The sequence below is a fragment of the Grampus griseus genome (genome assembly GCF_964374135.1).
Source record: "Grampus griseus genome assembly, chromosome: 2".
Taxonomy (NCBI): domain Eukaryota; kingdom Metazoa; phylum Chordata; class Mammalia; order Artiodactyla; family Delphinidae; genus Grampus; species Grampus griseus.
Genome location: NC_139018.1, coordinates 36,562,029 through 36,570,296, shown reverse-complemented (window position 1 = coordinate 36,570,296; position 8,268 = coordinate 36,562,029).

The following is an 8,268-nucleotide window of genomic DNA, read 5'->3' as shown; positions in this document are numbered from 1 at the left end:
CTCGCCTATTAGAGATGGTGGAATGTGTGGCCTGGGACTCCAACCACCATTTTCCTACCTAGAAGGAAGCCAGTCCACACAGACTCCCTGAGACACCGAGAAACACGGCCAGAACCCTGTCACATGACTCCTGCAGCCTGGATCTGCCTCTGCATTTTTCAGCTGTGTAAGCCAGTCTGAGTTGGATTTACTATTTCTTGCCACCCAAAGCATCCTGATACACAGAAAACTCTATTCCGGATTAGCCCCAGAGCCATGAACTCCTTACCTTCTGCCTGAAGGATGCTGATCGTTCTTGTCACCTCCATCCAAACAACCCCTGAGAGAGAGCCTCCTGGTCACTGTCTCTCCTCATTTGATCCTTGACTCAACCTCATGAGGTGGGTGAGGCAGGTGTGTGTCTGCATTTTACAACTGGAGAAACAGGTCAGAGAGCTTAAGTGACTCACCCAAGGTTTCCTAGCTATCAAGTAGTGGAGTCTGAACCTGAACCCAGATCTGCTGCCTCCAAAGCCCATGTGCTTCCACCACCCCAGGTCTCTGAAATGGGCGGCCTCGGGGGTGGGGAGCAGTAGCTGAACATGCACGAGTTAGCTCCAGCGGTGGATGACCGAGGCCCTGAATGCCTGCTCCCATCTTCCACCAGGACAAGGATGGTGACAGCGAACAGCAGGGGCAGGCTCACCTCACCCTTCTAACCCGCTGCTCACTGTCTGTCAGGTCCCTGGCATAGAGCAACGCCCCCTGCACCAAATGCATGCCACCCTGGTGCAGAGTGTGATGCTGCGTGAGTCACAAGCAAGGCGCCGGTGAGGCAGTCTTCCCGGGAGCTGACCACAGCCAGCCTTCTCCACTCCAGCCCGGCATGCCTAACTGGTTCCTGGACATCCTCTTTCACTTCCTCGCAACAACCTCTTTGCCTCTGCTTTTTACCTGCTGGTGCAGGAGGTTCAGAGGACGGGGCCAGGCGGCTGATGTTCCTCCCTCCTACTTCTCGGGCACATCCAAGAAGAAAGCCAGGCAGGCGGGCAGAGTGCTCATCACCAGCCCAACTTAATGGGAAGCTTTCTCTGCCCCCTGCAGAAACACAGATGTGGAAAAATAACAACAATGACAATAATGCATTTTAAAAAACAAACTTGCACTGAGTTCCCATATACCCCCGAGTCAGTTCCCCCTCTTGTTAGCATCTCATATGATACATTCATCCTAACTACTGGCCAATATTGATATATTAACTAAAGTCCATACTTTGTTCAGAATCCTTAGTTTTTACCTGATGTCCTTTCTCTGCCCCAGGATCCCATCCAAGATACCTCATTACATATAGTCATTATGTCTCCTTAGGCTGCTCTTGGCTGTGACATCCTTAGACTTTCCTTGCTTTGAATGACCTTGACAGTTTTGAGGACTCGTTAAGTATTTTGCAGAATGTCCACCAACTGGGATTTGTGTCAATTTTTTCTGATTAGACTGAGTTTGGGGGGAGGAACACCACAGAGGTCACGTGCCCTCTGATCACATCCTATCAATGGTACATGCTATCAACATGGTTCATCACTAATGCTGTTAACCCTGGCCACCTGGCTGAGGCTTGCCAGGTTTCCCCACCATAAGGTTCCTCTTTCTTCCCCTTCCCCTGCTGTTCCCTTTAGAAGGAAGTCCGTGTGCACAGCCCACACTTAAGGGATGGGGAGTTATGCCCCACACCCTTGAGGGTAGAGTAGCTACATAAATTATTTGGAATTCTTTTGTTTGGGAGGTTTGTCTGTGCTCCATTTATTCAATCATTTATATCAGTATGCACTCATGAATATTTATTTTATACTTCGAGGTGCACGGGCTTCAGTAGTTGTGGCACGTGGGCTCAGTAGTTGTGGTGCATGGGCTTAGTTGCTCCGTGGCATGTGGGATCTCCCCGGACCAGGGCTCAAACCCGTGTCCCCTGCATTGGCAGGCGGATTCTGAACCACTGCGCCACCAGGGAAGTCCCTACATTAGGGTTTAGTATTCTACTCTCACCACCTTTGGTCACATTAAATTCTTTCCATAATAAAATGTATTCCATTTTTGTTCTCTCTTTTTTTTTTTTGCGGTACGCAGGGCTCTCACTGTTGTGGCCTCTCCCATTGTGAAGCACGGACTCCGGACGCACAGGCTCAGCGGCCATGGCTCACGGGCCCAGCCGCTCTGCGGCATGTGGGATCTTCCCGGACCGGGGCACGAACCCGTGTCCCCTGCATCGGCAGGCGGACTCTCAACCACTGCGCCACCAGGGAAGCCCAACATTTTTGTTCTCTTGGATGTGGGACTTCATGTTGCCATATGCTGTACCTGTGATGGCCTGGGCCAATGAGACAAAGCGGGTGACAGGAGCCTGGGACTTCAGCTACCAGAGTCAGAGCAGACTCAGTGGCACAGCTCTCTCAAGGGGAAGGCTGGGTGCACCCTGGGGCTGCAGGGACTCTGCTGCCCAGGCGTGCTGACCAGTGCCTGGCAGGAGCGTGGTGAGTGCCCTGCAGTGGCCCCTCTGTGAGGGGGATGATGACGGGGATGATGACATGGGTACCCTGGAGACCTACACCATGCTCCCAAGGAAGGTGAACGCTTCACTGGGCTCCACCCCTCGAGTCCCTCCCCTCCGTCTCGAGAGCAGTGGCTGCCTTGGGCCTGGATCCCACGGTGGCCAGTCTACGTGGTGGGATGTGAATGGTTAGCCATCCCGTGCAGGGGCGAGGCTCTGGCCCACCTTCCTTTCACCCATAGCCTCCACCCAGCTTCTCTGCCGGCTGCACCGGGAGCCCGGGGCTGGTTCTGCTCAGGTAGGAAGGAGAGCGCAGCAAGAGCTTGAGAAGCAATGACCTGGCCCTGTTCCCTGCCCCTGTTCCCTGCCCCTCCCACCTGCCAGCCCTCTCTCGTCAAGGGCCCCAGCCTCTGAACTCCTCTGGCACTGTAGCCCGGGCATGCACACTTGTGCCACGCGCGTGAATCTGGTCTCCAACTCCTCTAAGCTTCTTGGTGGCAGGGCCTAGGCTTCATTAGGCGCCCTGAATCTCCCCAGTGCCTGGCACAGGGCTGGGCTGAGAATACGTGCCGGTCAAATACCCATGGATTGAACTCATGCAGAGGCAACCTCAGGACTGACCTAACAGTGCTCAGAGATGAACGTACACACACGCTTGTGTCCGTGTGTGGTGCCTGTGACAGGCCAGGCACTGTGCTTGGGGTGCAGTAGCAAGCACAAAGACCACACCTGGCCTCACGGGAGCTCCCAGATGGAAAGGCCTGCCAAACCGTTCACGGCAGCTCTCTGCAAAGGAGTGGGCCCTGGACTCACTACCTGGTCAGGAAACAGTCATTTGAACCAGAGTTCCTGTACCTCAAGTCTCCCACTAGCCTGCTATGGATGTGGCACTCCTCCTCTCAGCTGGCTGGCCTTGCTGTGGCCTTTTGGTCCAAAGCCACTGGCCACTGTCCTTTAGCCCCAGATCTGTCCCTGCCACCTCCGAGCCGTTGATGACTCCATGTATTTCATTTCCTAAGTTGAGATATTTTCAGATGGTAACAGATTACGTCTTGCTGGAATCCCTTCAGAAGCCAAGCAAAGCCTGTTTGTAACCACACCCTTTGGTATTCAACATATATTTACTGCCCCTTTCTTGTGAGGATTTGAACACACTGAAGGATAGGGTTTATTCTCTCCATATTTCAACAAAACTCAAATGTTTGCGTGGCCAGGACCCATGCCGGCGGCTAGACCTAAGAATTGTTAACATGTGAGTCCTTCCAAAGTGCCAGGCTTTCCAACTTATGCCTTCACACCTCACAATGGCACCTTGTGCTACTGCTGTCCTCATGCCTCAGGAAACCACAGCAGTGTCACCCAGAGCCAGTCCAGATAGGTGGGCTCAGAGCCTGTGACCTAAACCACCCAGGCACTGGTTCTGAAGCTTTCGGGCTCCCTGTCCCCCCCTTGACTCTAACGGAGCAAGGACAACACTTACCAGCTGGGTAATGGTGTTTGCTGGGAGAGCCTCCAGTACTCGAGCAGGGGCCTGATGCCATCAGTCCTGCGTACGCTAAGCCTGCTTCTCAAACCCGGTCCGGGAATGATTATTTGGCCAATCGGATTCTCTACCTGAGAAATGAACTAGAAAATATTTTTGTTTATCCCCTTCTCACGGCAAGTGTGGGGATGTATTAATTAAGCCCGTGCCTTAGTAAACCCCAAACTATCGAACCCCACAAGTGAAGGACACTGTCTTTGCCCGTTCATGATTCAGCAGTGCTTCAGAAGGGTCCTAGTTCCCACCGTGGTTTTTCCACTGTGCATCCAAATGTAGAGGCTGGTAAACTCCTTTTCCCTACCTGGGTTTCCTCCTCAGGCTAGAGAAACTGTTTTGAGCAAAGAAAAGCTCTAGTTTCATGTTCCCGGAGGCTGTCCAGAACAGAGCCTGGCAAACAGGCCTGAGAGATAGCCTTGCTCTGGCTGGCTTATAAACCTGCCTGGTGACAGAGGACAGCCAGTGTGTGGCATAAAAATGGGTGCTGCCCCATGATATCACCCTTGCTTAGGGCTTCAAAAACAGGTGGCAGGGCAGCCCTCACTAGTGTTGGAAACCCACGGGGAGAAGGGAAACACCATCAAGGCAGTCCTATTAATAGGACTGTTTAACAAGCCCCTCTCCGCCCCCTTTCCCCGAGTGCAGCCTTAGAGAGCCCGGTCTCAGACCCACCTGGCTAATTCAGCTGTGACTCACTTTCCCCAAGAGCTTCCTTTTGTTCCCTGGGTTACTTTGCTGTTGGGAGTCAAACCTGAGTGCATGAGAACCACCTGGGAGAGCTTGTTAAACAGCCCGACTCTGGCTGGTGGGCCAAGGTATGCTGCAGGTCAGAGCTCGAGCCCAGGAATCCTTTTAACAAGCACCCCCAGGGCATGGCCAAGGATCCACTTTAAGTAACAACACCATGGGGGCTTCTGAACAATTCTGCCAGGCAGACCAAGTGCCCAAAGTTTAGAGATGCCACTGAGTAGCAGAGGGAGGGGATGACACAGTCTCACTCCGGCTGACGACAGATCTAAGGTGCATTCTCCGGTTTTGAACCCTGGAGTGTGTCACTCCAGTTCTGGGGTCCCCTGCCGTCTCTTTATTCACTCTGCCTTGTACAGGGAGGGCACACCTCAGGGGTGGGAAGCATTTGTGAGATACCCAGAAGTCCACCCTCACGCAGTCTGGAGACGGCCGCAGGAGCCGGATTTTTCCGTCTTGCAGATTCAGCCCTGGTCACGTGCTCTACGTAGATGACGACAGTTGGCACCTGAGTGCTCCCTTGGTCCTGAGGTCAAGTGCATTATAAGCATTATTTCCTTTAGTCTTCACAGACACATCATGTGGTTAAAGCTACTATTATCCTCATTTTATAGATGAGGACACTGAGGCTGAGAGAAGTAACTCGCCCGAGATTACCAGCTACTGACAGAGCCAGAATTTTGAACTCAGGCAGCCTGACTTCAGAGCCCAAGCATAATCCACTACGCTCTATTATTAGAAATCGAACGTGGCTCTCTTCAGTCCTAGTTCAGGGCTCTCACCTACTCTAGTCTTGTTTTTTAAACCTTTCCGAGTTGATAGCTCTGTAAGCTGAGGCAGTTCTTTGCTGAAGTGGTAGCTACTCTACAGATGGGATTAGCAGATCAAGAATTTAAAAAACTGGGCCATTAATACCCTTGACCTTGGGGCAACTGTAAAGGAAAGAAAATATCAAGCTCACCTCTGCAAGAGAAAGAGGTGGCTTTTCACAGGACCAAGTAACTCACCAGGGCAGTCCAGAGCGCAGTGCCGAGAACCAGCCACCAAGAATAACCTGAGTGAACCGTGGTCCAACTTCGGTGACATGGAGGACAGACACTGGCTTCCTAGACACGCGAACCAGAAGGAACTCAGCTGTGGCTTTCATCTGTCCCCTTCAGCAAGCACAACCTCCAGCCCGGCTGCTCTTACCTGGTTCTCCTTTCCAGGCAGCTGCTCCCAGTGGCACCGCCTCCTCTCCACCACTTGTCAGTCAGGTGGTTTGGATTTTCCCAGGTGAATCAGCTATCCTGTTGTGGCCTTTTTCTTCCAACGGGTTTACTGAAATTCTGAGAAGCCTAAAACTCAACCCCTTGTCCAGCCAATATCCTGGAGCCAGGGACTGGCTCTCGGGGACGTCCCCTACCCCAGGGCTGGCTCGACTGTTTGCTTCACACTCCATCTCCTGACCAACACGGCCGCAGCTGCAGCTTGGTTCTGATGCCCAGCCTGACCAAGCCAACTGTGTGTAATATGGAATCTACAAATAAGTCCAGATATACAAAGGGATGTAGTAAAGCGCAATGAAAGGGGAGGAAATCATACTAACTTTGAAGGCTTAGGAAATCACCTGACCTCTCATTCCCATTTTTTTCCCCTTATTCGTGTCTCTTTCCATCTTAAAAAGAATGACTTCAATAAATGGGATGCTGCTCTCTCCCAGCATCCTTGTTTTCCTTATGGCGATCATAGTTTTGGGGGTTGGTTTGATCACGTTACAAAATGCCTCTTATAAATAGGATGAAGAATATATATATAACTGAGTCACCTTGCTGTACAGCAGAAATTAACACATCGTAAGTCAATTATACTTCAATAAAATATTTTAAAAAACGCCTCTTATGGAAACATGATCCACCACCACCTGTCAACTCCCATTAACCAAAACGAGATACCATGGATTTGACATCCAATTGATAGAAGCCCCAGCACCACCACTCTAAAGAGTGACAAATCAAAGAACTGATTTGACTTCTCTCCCTCCCTTGGACTAGGAACAGCAGTATTTCCTGTCAGCCAGACAGGAAAACCAAAGCTGAGCTGTATTCTGGCCATAAATCCTTTCTTTCAAGGTCAAATGAGTTCAGGCCGGTGTTGGTCCCTAGCCCAAGTAGAGCTAACTGGATGCTGTTGAAGCCTCCTTGACTTCCAGCCCGTGGCAGCACTGCTGCCTCCTATTACCATGTCGGAACTCTCTAGAAACTGAAAAGTCCTAGAGCATACCAGCCACCCCTGGACTGGACGTTTCGTTACCAGGAGAAACCCAGACTCACAGCTCTGGGCTACCAATTCCCCAAGGGTCATTTATTTAGCAGGAACTGGATCCAGAAACGTTGCCCTGGGTAACCCCATCCCTGTTGGAGCCTTAAAAGCTTCTATCCAATGAGCGCAGTCACCACCACCGGGTTAGCTACCTTCCCCTGCCCAGGCTGCACTGAGCCCTTAGAGCACAAAGGGAACCACTTTGTCTTACGGTTGCTCCCAGCCTGCAGGCTCCTCTCTCAGGCTCCCACACAGGCCCAGCGGCCCTCAGGGGGTGCTTCCCTCTACCAAGATATCTTGGCCTCTGCCGGGGCAAGAAGACACCACCACCAAGAAGGATAAAATAAGTTTTTATTTATAGTCTTATAGTAAAGGGGAAGCCTTAACTTGCAAGACAATTCTTCAGCAGTATGTACAACATACTTTTTATCTCCATGGAATGGAATCAAACACGGACTGAGACTACAGAGTATACACTAGAAATCAGCAAATGCCAGGAACAGAGTAGGAAAAAGACAAAGAAATGAGGCCTAAACACACAAAACCCTTCACTGGGATCTGCGGACCGCAGCCAGAACCAGGGCTGGATCACATAATGGGGACAGGTTCCAGGACAGCTGGAAGGGGAGAGGGACGAGGGTGGGGAGGGGTCTGCACTGGGGTGTGGGTTTAGTATGAGGTGAACCGCTCTTGGTATTTACATAGAAAATCAGTTGGCTCTATTTCTTAGAAATACACACGGAAAGAAAGGAAGATTTGATCATTACTTTATGAATCTGTCGTTTTGCAATACTGACATCATCAGAAATAGGGACAATTCACTCAGATTCAAATTTCAGTAGCAGGAAATAAATATCAAAACATCATCACTGGCCCTCAATACAAAACCTCTACCCCACCCTACCCTCCCTCCTCGTCCCACCCCCTCCCACCCCCTGGTGGCTACCGCCTCACTGCTGCTGTCCCCCAACAAACCACACGAGTGTCACGCGGCCCTCCCTAAGGCTGGCTGAGAGAAGCAGGAGTGAAACAGGCCAAAGACTCTGCGCTGCAAATCTGTCCCCACTTCCTTTTATACCACAAACTTCTTCAAGGATCTCTGGTCTTTCAACAGGAGCGATAAATAGCCTTTTAGGGAAAAAAAAAAAATCCTTAA